We start from the raw sequence: 15,851 nt of genomic DNA, 5'->3' as shown, positions 1-15,851 counted from the left end.
TTTTTTTAAGAAATCTCCACACTGTTCTCCATAGTGGCTGTACTAGTTTGCATTCCCACTAACAGTGTAAGAGGGTTCCCTTTTCTCCACACCCTCTCCAGCATTTATAGCTTGTAGACTTTTGGATTGCAGCCATTCTGACTGGCATGAAATGGTACCTCATAGTGGTTTTGATTTGCATTTCTCTGATAATGAGTGATGTTGAGCATCTTTTCATGTGTTTGTTAGCCATCTGTATGTCTTCTTTGGAGAAATGTCTATTTAGTTCTTTGGCCCATTTTTTGATTGGGTCGTTTATTTTTCTGGAGTTGAGCTGTAGGAGTTGCTTGTATATTTTTGAGATTAGTTCTTTGTCAGTTGCTTCATTTGCTATTATTTTCTCCCATTCTGAAGGCTGTCTTTTCACCTTGCTAATAGTTTCCTTTGATGTGCAGAAGCTTTTAAGGTTAATTAGGTCCCATTTGTTTATTTTTGCTTTTATTTCCAATATTCTGGGAGGTGGGTCATAGAGGATCCTGCTGTGATTATGTCGGAGAGTGTTTTGCCTATGTTCTCCTCTAAGAGTTTTATAGTTTCTGGTCTTATGTTTAGATCCTTAATCCATTTTGACTCTATTTTTGTGTATGGTGTTAGAAAGTGTTCTAATTTCATTCTTTTACAGGTGGTTGACCAGTTTTCCCAGCACCACTTGTTAAAGAGATTGTCTTTTCTCCATTGTATATTCTTGCCTCCTTTGTCAAAGATAAGGTGTCCATAGGTGCGTGGATTTATCTCTGGGCTTTCTATTTTCTTCCATTGATCTATATTTCTGTCTTTGTGCCAGTACCATACTGTCTTGATGACTGTAGCTTTTTAGCAAAGCCTGAAGTCAGGCAGGTTGATTCCTCCAGTTCCATTCTTCTTTCTCAAGATCGCTTTGGCTATTCGAGGTTTTTTGTATTTCCATACAAATTGTGAAATTATTTGTTCTATCTATGTGAAAAATACCGTTGGTAGCTTGATAGGGATTGCACTGAATCTATAGATTGCTTTGGGTAGTATACTCATTTTCACTATATTGATTCTTCTGATCCATGAACATGGTATATTTCTCCATCTATTCATGTCCTCTTTGATTTCTTTCACCAGTGTTTTATAGTTTTCTATATATAGGTCTTTAGTTTCTTTAGGTAGATATATTCCTAAGTATTTTATTCTTTTCATTGCAATGGTGAATGGAATTGTTTTCTCAATTTCTCTATTTTCTCATTATTAGTGTATAGGAATGCAAGGGATTTCTGTGTGTTGATTTTATATCCTGCAACTTTACTATATTCATTGATTAGTTTTGGTAATTTTCTGGTGGAGTCTTTAGGGTTTCTATGTAGAGGATCATGTCATCTACAAACAGTGAGAGTTTTATTTCTTCTTTTCCAATTTGGATTCCTTTTATTTCTTTTTGTGCTCTGATTGTTGTGGCCAAAACTTCCAAATCTATGTTGAATAGATTGGAAATTGAATAGATTTCACTATGGTGAAAGTGGGCACCTTTGTCTTGTTCCTGACTTTAGGGAAAATGCTTTCAATTTTTCACCATTGAGGATAATGTTTGCTGTGGGTTTGGAGAAGGCAATGGCACCCCACTCCAGTACTCTTGCCTGGAAGAGCCCATGGACGGAGGAGCCTGGTGGGCTGCAGTCCATGGGGTTGCTGAGGGTTGGACATGACTGAGTGACTTCACTTTCACTTTTCCCTTTCATGCATTGGAGAAGGAAATGGCTACCCACTCCAGTGTTCTTGCCTGGAGAATCCCAGGGACAGGGAGCCTGGTGAGCTGCTGTCCATGGGGTCACACAGAGTCGAACATGACTGAAGTGACTTAGCATAGCATATTGCTGTGGGTTTATCATATATAGCTTTTATTATGTTGAGGTATGTTCCTTCTATTCCTGCTTTCTGGAGAGTTTTTTTTTTTTATCACAAATGGATGTTGAATTTTGTCAAAGGTTTTCTCTGCATCTATTGAGATAATCATATGGTTTTTATTTTACAATTTGTTAATGTGGTGTATTACATTGATTTGGGGATATTGAAGAATACTTGTATCCCTGGGATAAAGCCCACGTGGTTGTTGGATTCTGATTGCTAGAATTTTGTTAAGGATTTTTGCATCTGTGTTCATCAGTGATACTGGCCTATAGTTTTCTTTTTTTGTGGCATCTTTGTCAGGTTTTGGTATTAGGGTGATGGTGGCCTCATAGAATGAGTTTGGAAGTTTACCTTCCTCTGCAATTTTCTGGAAGAGTTTGAGTAGGATAGGTATTAGCTCTTCTCTAAATTTTTGGTAGAATTCAGCTGTGAAGCCATCTGGACCTGGGCTTTTGTTTGCTGGAAGATTTCTGATTACAGTTTCAATTTCCATGCCTGTGATGGGTCTGTTAAGATTTTCTATTTCTTCCTGGTTCAATTTTGGAAAGTTGTACTTTTCTAAGAATTTGTCCATTTCTTCTACATTGTCCATTTTATTGGTATATAATAGCTGATAGTAGCCTCTTATGATCCTTTGTATTTCTGTGTTGTCTGTTGTGATGTCTCCATTTTCATTTCTAATTTTATTGATTTGATTTTTCTCCCTTTGTTTCTTGATGAGTCTGGCTAATGGTTTGTCAATTTTATTTATCCTTTCAAAGAACCAGCTTTTGGCTTTTTTGATTTTTGGTATGGTCTCTTTTGTTTCATTTGCATTTATTTCTGCCCTAATTTTTAAGATTTCTTTCCTTCTACTAACCCTGGGCTTCTTCATTTCTTCCTTTTCTAGTTGCTTTAGGTGTAGAGTTAGGTTACTTGTTTGACTTTTTTCTTGTTTCTTGAGGTATGCCTGTATTGCTATGAACACTGTTTCCCCTTAGTGCTTCCCCTTAGCACTGCTTTTACAGTGTCCTACAGTTCTTGGGTTGTTGTTTCATTCGTTTCTATGCATATTTTGATTTCTTTTTTGATTTCTTCTGTGATTTGTTGGTTATTCAGCAGCATGTTGTTCAGCCTTCATATGTTGGAATTTTTAATAGTTTTTCTCCTGTAATTGAGATCTAATCTTACTGCATTGTGGTCAGAAAAGATGCTTGGAATGATTTCAATTTTTTTGAATTTACCAAAGCTTGATTTACGGCCCAGGATATGATCTATACTGGAGAAGGTTCCATGTGCGCTTGAGAAAAAGGTGAAATTCATTGTTTTAGGGTGAAATATCCTATAGATATCAATTAGGTCTAACTGGTCTATTGTATCATTTAAAGTTTGTGTTTCCTTGTTAATTTTCTATTTAGTTGATCTATCCATAGGTGTGAGTGGGGTATTAAAGTCTCCCACTATTATTGTGTTATTGTTAATTTCCCCTTTCATACTTGTTAGCATTTGTCTTACATATTGTGGTGCTCCTATGTTGGGTGCATATATATTTATAATTGTTATATCTTCTTGGATTGATTCTTTGATCATTATGTAGTGTCCTTCTTTGTCTCTTTTCACAGCCTTTGTTTTAAAGTCTATTTTATCGGATATGAGTATTGCTACTCCTGCTTTCTTTTGGTCTCTATTTGCATGGAATATCTTTTTCCAGCCCTTCACTTTCAGTCTGTATGTGTCCCCTGTTTTGAGGTGGGTCTCTTGTAGACAACATATATAGGGGTCTTGTTTTTGTATCCATTCAGCCAGTCCTTGTCTTTTGGTTGGGGCTTTCAACCCATTTATGATTAAGGTAATTATTGATAAGTATGATCCTGTTGCCATTTACTTTATTGTTTTGGGTTCGAGTTTATACACCCTTTTTGTGTTTCCTGCCTAGAGAAGATCCTTTAGCATTTGTTGGAAAGCTGGTTTGATGGTACTGAATTCTCTCAGGTTTTGCTTGTCTGTAAAGCTTTTGATTTCTCCTTCATATTTGAATGAGATCCTTGCTGCGTACAGTAATCTGGGCTGTAGGCTATTTTTCTTCATCACTTTTAGTATTTCTTGCCATTCCCTCCTGGCCTGAAGAGTTTCTATTGAAAGATCAGCTGTTATCCTTATGGGAATCCCCTTGTGTGTTACTTGTTGTTTTCCCCTTGCTGCTTTTAATATTTGTTCTTTGTGTTTGACCTTTGTTAATTTGATTAATATGTGTCTTGGGGTGTTTTGCCATGGGTTTATCCTGTTTGGGACTCTCTGGGTTTCTTGGACTTGGATGATTATTTCCTTCCCCATTTCAGGGAAGTTTTCAACTCTTATCTCCTCAAGTATTTTCTCATGGTCTTTCTTTTTGTCTTCTTCTTCTAGGACTCCTATGATTCGAATGTTGGGGCATTTAACATTGTCCTGGAGGTCTCTGAGATTGACCTCATTTCTTTTAATTCATTTTCTTTTTTCCTCTCTGATTCATTTATTTCTACTATTCTATCTTCTACTTCACTAATCCTATCTTCTGCCTCCCTTATTCTACTATTTGTTCCCTCCAGAGTGTTTTTGATATCATTTATTGCATTATTCATTATATATTGACTCTTTTTAATTTCTTCTAGGTCCTTGTTAAACCTTTCTTGCATCTTCTCAATCCTTGTCTCCAGGCTATTTATCTGTGATTCCATTTTGATTTCAAGATTTTTAATCATTTTCACTATCATTATTTGGAATTCTTTATCAGGTAGATTCCCTATCTCTTCCTCTTTTGTTTGGTTTGGTGGGCATTTATCCTGTTCCTTTACCTGCTGGGTATTCCTCTGTCTCTTCATCCTGTTTATATTGCTGTGTTTGGGGTGGCCTTTCTGTATTCTGGCAGTTTGTTGAGTTCTCTTTATTGTGGAGTTTCCTCACTGTGGGTGGGATTGTACGAGTGGCTTGTCAAGCTTTCCTGGTTAGGGAAGCTTGTGTCAGTGTTCTGGTGGGTGGAGCTGGATTTCTTCTCTCTGGAGTGCAATGAAGTGTCCAGTAGTGAGTTATGAGATGTCAATGGGTTTGGAGTGACTTTGGGCAGCCTGTATATTGAAGCTCAGGGCTGTGTTCCTGTGTTGCTGGAGAATTTGCATGGTATGTCTTGCTCTGGAACTTGTTGGCACTTGGGTGGTGCTTGGTTTCAGTGTAGGTATGGAGGCGTTTGATGAGCTCCTGTCAATTGATATTCCCTGGAGTCAGGAGTTCTCTGGTGTTCTCAGGATTTGGACTTAAGCCTCCTGCTTCTGGTTTTCAGTCTTATTTTTACAGTAGCCTCAAGACTTCTCCATCTATACAGCACCATTGATAAAACATCTAGGTTAAAGATGAAAAGTTTCTCCACAGTGAGGGATTCCCAGAGAGGTTCACAGAGTTACATGGAGAAGAGAAGAGGGAGGATGGAGTTAGGTGGATGAGATGAGGTGGAATTAAAAGAGAAGAGAGCAAGCTAGCCAGTAATCACTTCCTTATGTGAGCTCCACAGTCTGGACGGCTCAGAGATGTTCAAGGAGTTATACAGAGAAGAGAAGAGGGAGGAAGGAGACAGAGGTGTCCAGGAGGATAAAGGGGGGAATCAAAAGGAGTGAGACAGATCCAGCCAGTAATCAGTTCCCTAAGTGTTCTCCACCATCTGGAACACACGAAGAGATTCACAAAGTTGGGTAGAGAAGAGAAGGGGGAGGGAGAGATAGAGGTGACCTGGTGGAGGAAAAGGAGAGTCCAAAGGGGGAGAGAGCAGTCAAGCCAGTAATCTCACTCCCAAGTAAAAATGGGTACTGAAGATTGGGTTTTTAAAGGTACAAAATTGATAACAAATACCAAAAATCAAAAATTAAAAATTTACAGTAGAGGTTGGATTTTCAAAAATGCAATATTAAAGAAAAGAAAAAAGTCACAAAAATTATAAAAAATATATATATGAAGTTTGCTTTAAAAAATAGGGTCTCTTTTTTTTTTTTTTGCAAAGTAATAGTAGGTTATAAAAATGAAAATTAAAGGAGTAATAGAGGACTTAAAAATTTTTTAAAAATTTTAAAAAATGATAGAAAAAATAGTAAAAATATATCTAGGGCTTTCTCTGGTGTTGTTGTGGGCAGTGTGGGGTCAGTTCATTTTTGGCTAGTTCCTTGGTCCGGCTTATATTTCTCAAGATGTATAGGCCCCTTCCTATGTAGTCGGTACTAACTACAGGGTTTTAATCTATTGCACCTGTCACTTCCAAGATGGTTCCCTCTGTTTTAGCTTCTTCTGTTTGCTGGTCTCTTCAGTGTCTGATTTCCACCCTAACACAAGGGAGCAGTGGTGGACACTTTTTTCATGCTCACTTGTTCAGTTGTGCTGTGGGGAGGGAGGGACACTGCAAACAAATAACACTGGCGTGTGCTCACAGTGTCTCAGCCACACTGGGCCTGCCCCCACTTACGGTGCATGTGCCCTCCCTGCCCACACTGCTCAGGCTCTAGGTTGCTCCTCCAGGAACCATCCGAGGCCGGCCCTGGGCTGCATGCGCCTCCCAGGTCTAAGCCTCTCAGGTTCAGGCACTCGGGTAGTCTTCAGAGGCTCAGACTCGGTTGGGACTGCGTTTTGTGCCCTTCCCAAGTCCGAGTAGCTCAGGTGATGAGGTGTTTGGCGAGCGCGGTCACTGCGACTTATCGCTTCCCCTGTCCCTGCCACTTGGTTTTCTGGGTGTACAACTGGCGCACCTTCTCAGGCAGATGTTGACTGTCCAGAACCCCAAGAAGTCTTAGTTAGCAAAGAAGCCTGCTTGCAGTTTGGTAGATAATGCCTCTCTGGGGCTGTGATTGCCCCTTTCTGGCTCTGGCTGCCTGTCACAGGAGGGGGATGGTCTGCAGCTGGCTATCTCTGTTCAGTCCTTTGTTCTGTGAGTGGGCCTGGTGGTGTCTTAGGTTAGGGCTTTTTGCATGGTAGCTATCCCACAGCCTGGTTTGCTAGCCCAAGTTAGTTCCCTCAGATTGCCCTGGGGCATTCAGGCCTGGTCCTTACTCTAAGCAGTGCAGCCCGTGCCCCCCTGCCCAGCCCCCGCTTGCTAGTGGCGGGTGCAGGCGTCTGTGCTTCTTCTCCACTGGGGGAGTTACCGTTGGGCACGTAATCTGTGGGTTTTAATTATTTATTTATTTTTCCTCCCAGTTATGTTGCCCTCTGTGGTTCCAAGGCTCACCACAGACTTGGCAGTGAGAGTGTTTCCTGGTGTTTGGAAACTTCTCTCTTTTTAAGACTCCCTTCCCAGTATGGAGCCCCATCCCTACCTCTTTTGTCTTTCTTTGGTCTTTTATATTTTTTCCTACCTCCTTTCAAAGACAATGGGCTGCTTTTCTGGGTGCCTGAGGTCCTCTGCCGGCATTCAGAAGTTGTTTTGTGGAATTTATTCAGCGTTTAAATGTTCTTTTGATGAATTTTTTGGGGAGAAAGTGGTCTCCCCATCCTATTCCTCCACCATCTTAGGACAGCCTCTCTCCTGAAAATCTTGATTCCAACTTGTGATTCACCCTGTCTGGCATTTCATGTGATGTACTCCACCTATAAGTTAAATAAGCAAGGTGACAATATACAGCCTTGTTGTACTCCTTTCCCAGTTTTAAACCAGTCTGTTCCTTTTCCAGTTCTAACTTGTGCTTCTTGACCTGCACACAGGTTTCTCAGGAGACAGGTAAAGTGGTTTGGTACTCCGATCTGTTTAAGAATTTTCCTGACAAGCAAAAGTTAAGAGAATTCAGCATCATCAAACCAGCTTTACAAGAAATACTGAAGGAACTTTTCTAGGCAGGAAACACAAGAAAAGGAAAAGACCTACACAAAATAAACTCAAACAATTAAGAAAATGGTAATAAGAGCATACATATTTATAATTACCTTAACAGTAAATGGATTAAATGCATCAACCAAAGGACATAGACTGGTTGGGAGGATGAGAACATGTGCATGTATGCACTTCCACTTATCACATGGCTCTACTTACCCTCCCCCCCCAAATTGCACATAATTACTTTATATCATTAGGTTAATCATATTTCCATTATGGCTTGCAATTGTAATTATCTTTTTGTTTTTTTATCTGGCAATTGATTGTGAAAACTGATAAATATTTTTACTATTGCAATTATGTAACTATTATTCACTTAATATCTTTGTATCATGATTGGTCAACAGAAAATAATAGAATTCTACATCACTAAAACTATCATTTAATAGAAAAACTTATAATCACTTTTATTAAAAAAAAAAAAAAAGAAGAAGAATTTTCCACAGCGTGCTGTGATCCATACAGTTAAGGCTGTGATCCATGAAGGGGCTGTGGTAGAGTTGACCTCAATCATAACTAGATACTTCTAGCTAGACTATAACCCAGTTATTCTGAAACAAAGTAGGTAGAGGGGTTAGAGATAAAGTGATTATTTACAATATTTGAAAGTAAACAAAGTTAAACATATCCCTTTTAAAAGACTAGCTATCCTCATGCTTCTTATTTTTGTCTCTTCCAATGTTCAGCTTAGTTCAGTAAGCATTTCTCCCAGTTTATCTCTCTTGGAATTGATTGTTCATTGTTCACTTTCTCTGCTAGACTGGAAGCTCCTTGAAGTCAAGTCAGGTTTTGTCAATTGCAGGTGTGTGAGACACATTAGTAAATAGGCTTAGGTCTATATGTATTTTCTAGTTGAATAAATTTATGAAGAGTGAAATCTAGCATTGCATGGGTCAAAGAATATGGATTCTAGAATCGGATACAGTATCACCCCAGTTTGAGCTCACCCATCTTTTAGTATGGTGTGGAGTCAAATTATTTAACTTTTAAACCTTGGTTTCTCAAATTTAAAAATTGTATAATATTTTCCTGTCAGCATTGTTGTGAGAATTAAAGATGATGTGTTTTATGATGTCAGTAAATGAAAAGCTACTCTTAGTGTTTTAACAAAAAAGTCTGTATTAACTGATAAGGATACCAGATGAAACTATTGAGAGGGGAAGAAAGAACTATGAATGGATCACTTCATTCCAAATGGTAAAATACATTTTAGAGGTGGGCACAGTGTACAATGGGGACAGGGAAGAGTCATATGACGAGTAGAGCTGCCATACTGCACAACTTCAGAAACTGCATGCACATTACAGCCCATATGAACAGAGGCAGTGGGCAGCTGCCATTCATGTGAACTTTTGGGCTGAATCATATGAAATTGTTGATATTTAACCATTGTGACATAATAAAAATAAAAATGGAAATGTGCCCCCTGGAACTGAGTTACATGAAGTGCCTACATGAGGAAAAGGGACTCGTCAGAGACTTCGTAGCATCAGTCTTGTCCCCGGTGAGCTATGGAAGATGAGGAGGAATCACTGTGGTGAAAAAGTGGGAGGAAATAGTCAGATGTGTCAGCAGACACTAGGCAATAATTTCAAAGCCTTCTAAGGAACAAGAGATTGACTGGCTCTGAGGGTGGAGATTGAGGCAAATTGAGAAAGAATAAAGCTGAAGTCTTTAAGCAAAATTATAAAGTCTTGAAGCAAAATTATAAAGTGACTATTAGGGAAGACACAGATTCTAGAATCTCAGACAGTTCTGTGGTAACCAAATTAGACATCTCCTCCACCACAGCCTTCTCCAGCTCTTCAGCGGAAATCAGATTTGTCTTTCAATTTCTTTTATGGCACCTTGTTCTTTTACTTCATAACACAGGCACAGTTTGAAATTGTAGAGTATATTTATTTGTGTATTTGTTTACTTATTAGATTATAAACTGCAGGAGGGCAGAAACCTTGTCCAATGTGCTTAAAATGATCTTCTAACACAGTGCCTGGAATTCAGTAGGTAGGAACTCAAAAAATATTTGTTGAAGTAATGAGTAAATAACAGATACAAATTTTTCTAAGACTGCTGTCCCCATATCAATTTTTCCTGGATAGAAATACTTTGGAAAAGTCCATTTTGAAGGAGCCTGTAGGAGAACTACCCCCAGCACTTGTCCCAATTACCTAATTCACACGAAAGGGGGTCCTTTAGCTCAAGTACCAGATGTGTGAAGGCATGGCCTCCTTTCCTCCCAACTCCTGGGTGCTCTGGACCCACGGCTCTGTAGTGCCAGGTGACAAGTCAGGCTTGGCTGCATGCCCAAACTGAGAGATGCACAGAGAAGTGTTGCGTATTTTTCTGCACAGACTAACTCAAGGCCTCTTAGCTGGAAATGAAGAGGTTTGAGTGTTGGGGGTAATAAATGAAGGAAGCATCTTTTTAAAATTTTACTGATCCCAAGGTCGTTTGTCATAGAGAACCACTGAAGAGACATGTTAGTTATAAGAATGCATTTGGCAGGTGTTTGGATGTTGTAAAGACTTGAATTAAATCTTGTATGACATCATTAGCCAACAAAGGGAGTGGTGATGTCTCTGTTGTTTGACTGACCTGGCTACATCATGTATCTCCTTGCTGTGCCAGTGACCAGTTTTTTACTTTAAAATCATTGAGAAAACCAAAACATTTCCCTTATGTAAACAGTCCTGAAAATTATGCTCAATTTACTTCAATAGGAAAAGAAAAAACAGGCTTGATAGAGGTAAAAATATGACTCTCACTACTCCTCTGAATTGCCTACTTATCACTGTGATGCATGGATATCATTTCTGTGTTTGTGGGTATTGTGTCTGGGGTAAGAGTGAGTCTTGGGTAAGATTCTGCTCGGGACATCCTTGATATTTGCTAATGTGTAACTAGTGCTGTAAGCCCAGTGCCAGAGCTTGGTTCTTCTGTTCATAGCATTTTATTCACTGTGACTACAAAGCTTCCTAATAAATCCTCACCAGACTTAAAAAAAAATCTATTTTCACAAATTCTTTTTTCAGCTTACGTAAACTATCAACTTGCGTAACACATCAGCTGCATTTGCCTCCTTTTAAATGCAGAAATCCAGTTTAAGTGATAACATGTAATATTTGATATTAAGTATGTGATGAAGTGAAAGATAAACCACTTACTTGCAGAGAGATAATATTCATTCAAATAAAAATGCTTCTGGAAGCTAATGTTGGTGATCACATGAATATTTTAGGTCTAATCATGGAACAATTCACAGTGTCTTCTTTTCTCCCCAAAAGATAAAGTTCACTCATTGTCTTGGGCATTTGAAACAAAGCATTTAATGCTAATCTTAAAATGAGGAAAATTTCCATATTGAGCGAAGAGTTTGGAGAGGAACTTTATATTTGAAACCTTTGATCATTCTTAAATATTGCTGCTCTTAAGAAACATCCCATAAATGTTTCTTTTAAGGGGCTGCTTCTTTAGCGTTTCAGTGAAATTAGCTTTGGCTTTCATGGAATTAAGCTATGTTTGGTCTTATAAGAAGACATAATAGTGAGAAACCAATTAAACTTGCGAATGAAACTTCCTAAAATTGTTTACAAAAATGTTAGTTTGTGTCTGCAGATTCGTAGGGAGAACATCATTGTGCATACTCAGTCAAACCAGAAATCCTTCTGGGAGATGCTACTGAGTCCAACCCTAATCTGGGCCAGAGACTATTGCGAGACCGAAGTATTGGAGGGAAATGTCGTAGATGTTGTAGTCGCCTATAAGAATTAATGTGGCTCCTTCTGTAGTAAATTGAAGAGTTGATAGTGATTTGGGCACCCAGAGAAGAAAGTCCTCTAAGCAAACCTTTTAAACAACAGGCACTTTTCTTGAGGAATTCTCAGATTACAGCTTCATCGCTGCTCTCCTTACAGAATACATGGGAAAAGAATAAACTATCTAGTTGTTGTTTAGTTGCTAAGTCGTGTCCAACTCTTTTGCTATCACATGGACTGTAGCCTGCCAGGCTTCTCTGTCCATGCAATTTCCCAGGCAAGAATATTGGAGTGGGTTGCCATTTCCTCCTCCAGGGGACCTTCCAGACCCAGGTATGGAACCCTCGTTTCCTGCATTGCAGGTGGATTCTTTATGACTGAGCCACCAGGGAAGCTCAAAATATCTAGAACCATGGTTTATCTGCAGAAGAGTAAGAAGCCCTCAGACACCAGAAGTATCCCTCCGGGAGTTACCCCGCAAGCCCACACTTCATTTGTACTGAAATTCATTGCAAGGTGCATTTCAACACAATATATGGAAATTTTTACTTTATTCTTCTCTGAAAAGCTGTTGGTTTAAGAATTTACTCTACCTGTTGAAAAGGGAGGAAGCCAAAACTCAAGGCTTTGTTTTCCTACAGAGGGGTCTTGGGGATTCTGCAGCCTCTGCATTATGAGAGGTTAAAAAAGTGGCTGGGAGGTTTATACCCCCAGAGTCTCTGAATTCAGCTCACTGCTTCTGCAGAACTAGGACCCATCCCTCCTTCACTATAGTTACAACCCTTGGAAGGAAGTGAAAGCAGCCAGTACTGATATGAAGGCAGGTGGGATTGTGAGGGGTGCTTGGGGAGGGCAGAGTAATTAACTCTTTTCCTCCACTGTAGAGAACCAGGCTTCTCTTGATCTCAAAGTAGACTATAGCCAGTGGCCAGGGTTCTTCATAGTGAGTGAAATAGACAGTGATGCTACAATACCAAAGAGGAGACCCGCCCTGGTCCAGCGTTCATAGTGAGAGAACTTTCATAATGAGGCCAGTGGATAAAGGACTGAGATCCTTTACAGAGGAGGGAAGTGCAAATAGGGTACGTCTGAGCTGAACTCTTGGAGCCACTTCACCTCTGAACAGGTTGGGAGCTTTCAAGTCCCTTGAAGTTTTAAAAAGGCACTGATTTCAGCATGAGATGTTTGCTGCACAGAGCTCAGCTGGAATGAAACGAAGGGGAGGAAAAGTAGCTTCTTTATTGCATTCAGAAAGCAGAGGCCAGTTGAATGGATTCTACTCAAACTGATTGCGTTTGTAGTTTTTGAAAAAAAAAAAAAAAAGGAAAAAAAGCTAAGAAGTTTAAATCCTATTCACCAAGTTCATAAAAACAAAACCCAGTCACAGAAGGCCTCTGAGAAGTGCACACATCCTTACAAGAGATATTCAATTTAAAACAAGCTTCGTTAAATAAGTCCCTTTCAAACTTGCTTCTTAGTATAATTCAGTAGCTCATACTGCTCTGCCTCATTTTAAGGGTTTTCTTGACAGTAGTCTAGTTTAAATTAAATGTTGAACACAATTTTTCTAAGTGTACAAGGGTTTATTAATTCATTGAGTTGAAAACCAAAAGACTTTTTCTATTTTATCTTTAAAGAAAGAAAGAAAAAAAAAAACATTCTGTACCTCTCCCCCTCTTGGCAATGACTAGTGGCTTTACAACATGAAAGCCAACAAAAGTGTTGAAAAGTGAAATCAGTTTCTTTTGGATTTGGTTGCTCATCCTGCTCATCTGACATCTCCACTTGGTCAAAATGCACAGGGCTCTTACTTGCCTCTCTTTCCCTTACTTAGCCTTTGCTTATGCAAAATGTTGTACATTTATCCATTCACTTAATTTATACAATGCTTTAAAGCTTTTACTCAGCTACCCACATCTCCTTTACATTTTTCTGCTTTAGCATTCTCCATCTTGGTCTGAAGGCCTCCAGAGGTCAAGAAATTGGATATTGCTTCACTTTGTACAAGACCTGGGGGAGTACCGTCTATGGCCCCATGCTTAACAAATGCTTTTAGAGGATGATGACAATGATGAGCAGATGCCATCTCACTGGTATAAGGAATCTTGTAAAGAGTAGGTCAAGCATGCAGGATATTATCTGTGGGAATTTGCATTTAAGGTGATGCACTGGACTGGCCAGTTCAGGCTGCGGTGGTGCTATATAGAGTTTAATAACAGTACTGCATTTAGTTAAGAGATTTGGAAGTGTCATTAGGCTGCTGAATTCATGTAGAGAGAAAAGTATCTTATTTTTTATCTTGCATGAAATAGACTGGACACCCAAGGGTACTTCATAAGATTTTCACTCTATTGGAGGTTTATGTTTTATAAATTATATTTAAACGGATTTTTGTAGTCAGTAGTTCGTGATGTGTAAATGTGCAATGGTGGTGGTGTCTCATTTTTATCTCCATTTCACAGATTAGGGAAAGTGCTTCCAAGAAACTGAATCAAGTTGAAAACACCTCATGATAGACTTGCCCTGTGAAGATTAGAAGTGAGATTACAGCTCACATTGCATAAACACTAAACTACTAGTTAAATTATTGAATAGCCACAAAGTCTTTGGTTGTTTTAGTTTTCTATCCCCATTAGTTTTGCATTCGAGTTAGATGATGCTGATATCTAATAAACATTTCCTTAGGCATAGGCCCTGAGCCAGATTGAAGGAAATAGTTTTCCATAAATACTGGTAGATGTGCTGTGGGAGTGGCTGTGTGCCTGTAAACTACTTCAGGAAATGTCTTCACAGGAGATAATGAATGGCCTGTAAAAATCAAGAGTTGTTGCAGTTCTTATGTTGCTGAAAGATGAATGATACAGTGATATAGGATCATTATACCAGGTTCTTACCTGAGTCAGGTAAGACTTTTTACTTTTTTTTGAAATCAATGTTACTTTTATTTATTTACAGTTTATCTAAGACATTTATGGGGACTTCCCCGGTGGCTCAGTGGTAAAGAATCTGCCCGTGATGCAGGAGATGGGGGTTTAATCTCTGGGTTGAGAAGATCCCCTGGAGGACGGTATGGCAATCCTCTCCACTATTCTTGCCAGGAAAATCCTATGGACAGAGGAGCCTGGCAAGCTACAGTCTATGAGGTCAAAAAAAGAGTAGGACTGAAGCAGCTGAAAATGTAAGACATTTATTTGTGGAAATTGATTACTAACATAAGCTCTTGCTGCTTGAATCATTCTCATTTTCCTCTTCTTCCTCCTTCTTCAGATTACTAGTATTAAAATGATTGAGTTTCCAACCTAGGTTGAAAAGAAAACTTAGATATTTGTATCTCTAAATCTACTTTACAGAAGTACTTCTGCCTTCAACTCTTCTTCGGCCCCAACTAGTAATACTTAATTGTGTTTCCTTCAAGGAAAATTGTGAAGTTTGTTTTATAAGTGTCTTCAGAACTTTCTTTTTTTCTAGTGATTATTCCAACTGCCCAATACTTTCATTGCCCTCCATTATTTTGTACTTTTTGAAACTCGTTTAATGATAGTAATATTTCTGATGCTCAACGTTTTACCTCAAATGTGTCATTTCTTTCTCTGGTGGAAGAATACTTCTCCCACTCCTTTCAGTTCAGTTCAGTTCAGTTCAGTCGCTCAGTCATGTCCGTTTGCAACCCCATGAATCGCAGCACGCCAGGCCTCCCTGTCCATCACCAACTCCCGGAGTTCACTCAGACTCACATCCATCGAGTCAGTGATGCCATCCAGCCATCTCATCCTCTGTCGTCCCCTTCTCCTCCTGTCCCCAATCCCTCCCAGCATCAGAGTCTTTTCCAATGAGTCAACTCTTCGCATGAGGTGGCCAAAGTACTGGAGTTTCAGCTTTAGTATCATTCCTTCCAAAGAACACCCAGGGCTGATCTCCTTCAGAATGGACTTGTTGGATCTCCTTGCAGTCCAAGGGACTCTCAAGAGTCTTCTCCAACACCACAGTTCAAAAGCATCAATTCTTCGGCTCTCAGCCTTCTTCACAGTCCAACTCTCACATCCATACATGCCCACTCCTTTAGGCATCTGGAAATAGCATTAAGTTGTGTCTTGGAGGTGCAGGTGGGAGAGGGCAGTGGAAATAAAGTCACATGTTTGAGCTTGAAGGTAAGTTAGACTGAAATTTTCAGGTATAAGAGGGATGCATTGGTTGACAAAGTAGATCAATGGGGAGCCTCTAAGATTTCAATTTAAATTACTGGCTCCCTGCTCCCCTGTAGTGGATGACTCTTCAGTTGGTTCCACTGAGATGTTGGCAGGTGGAACAGTAGGTTCCCATTCCACCTGCCT

The sequence above is a fragment of the Bubalus bubalis genome, chromosome 10, assembly GCF_019923935.1.
Source record: "Bubalus bubalis isolate 160015118507 breed Murrah chromosome 10, NDDB_SH_1, whole genome shotgun sequence".
Taxonomy (NCBI): Eukaryota; Metazoa; Chordata; class Mammalia; order Artiodactyla; family Bovidae; genus Bubalus; species Bubalus bubalis.
Note: the sequence above shows the minus strand (reverse complement) of the source record.